Below are 1158 nucleotides of genomic sequence, written 5' to 3'. Positions count from 1 at the left end.
GACTGGCGTTGAACGCCAGTTTACGTCGTCTATTCTTGTGCAAAGTATGGACTATTATATATTTCTGGAAAGCCCTGAATGTCTACTTTCCAACGCAATTGCAAGCATGCCATTTCGAGTTCTGTAGATCCCGAAAATCTACTTTGAGTGCAGGGAGGTCAGAATCCAACAGCATCAGCAGTCCTTTTTCAGCCTGAATCAGATTTTTGCTCAGCTCCTTCAATTTCAGCCAGAAAAATACCTGAAATTACAGAAAAACACACAACTCATAGTAAAGTTCAGAAATATGAATTTTTCCTAAAAACTAATAGAAATAGACTAAAAACTAACTAAAACATACACAAAACTATATGAAATTATCCCCAAAAAGCGTATAAAATATCTGCTCATCAATTGTCGTCAAGTAAAACTCACAATAGAGTGAGGTCGAATCCCACAGAGATTAACGGATTAAGCAATCAATGGTTAATTGATTATCCTAGTTAGACGAATCATAATGGAGTGATAAGTAACAAGGAAATGTAAATTGACAGAAAAGTAAAGAAAGTAATAAAGTGCAGAAAAGTAAAATGACAAGAAAGACATGGTCGCTGGCATAGTTGCTAGCGTTAATGGAAAACTTGAGAGGGCTTCATTATTGCCAGTTTCTGAAGCTCAAACTTAGTGTCCACCCCATACTATTATATTTTGTTGGAAAGCCCTGGGTGTCTACTTTCCAATGCCTTTGGAAGCGCATCATTTGGAGCTCAACAACTTGAGTTATACTTCTTGGAAGGTGAAGAGGTCAGTTGGCCTTAATACAGGTTGATACCATGTTCATCATTGCACTTTCGGGGGAGGTTTTCTCCCTCAAATTTAGTGTCAACTATATAGTGCCATATATGCTTGAAAATCTCTGAAATCCTACTTTCCAATGCCACTGGAATCACCTCATTTGGAGCTTTGTGGCTCAAGTTATGCGTGTTTGAAGAAGGCATGGTCAGGCTGTCAGGTGCCATGTTAACTTCCATGTTAACTAAGTTAACGTGGGAGTTAACGTGGCTCATAGTGGCTTGTGTGGCTCATTCCAACGTTAGTGACAATGTTGGGTGTCACTAACGTTGGCGATCACCTCCCTTCTTCACGTTAACTAGGTTAACGTGGGAGTTAACGTGGCTT

This window comes from Arachis ipaensis, chromosome B09, assembly GCF_000816755.2.
Source record: "Arachis ipaensis cultivar K30076 chromosome B09, Araip1.1, whole genome shotgun sequence".
NCBI classification, from domain to species: domain Eukaryota; kingdom Viridiplantae; phylum Streptophyta; class Magnoliopsida; order Fabales; family Fabaceae; genus Arachis; species Arachis ipaensis.
Note: the sequence above shows the minus strand (reverse complement) of the source record.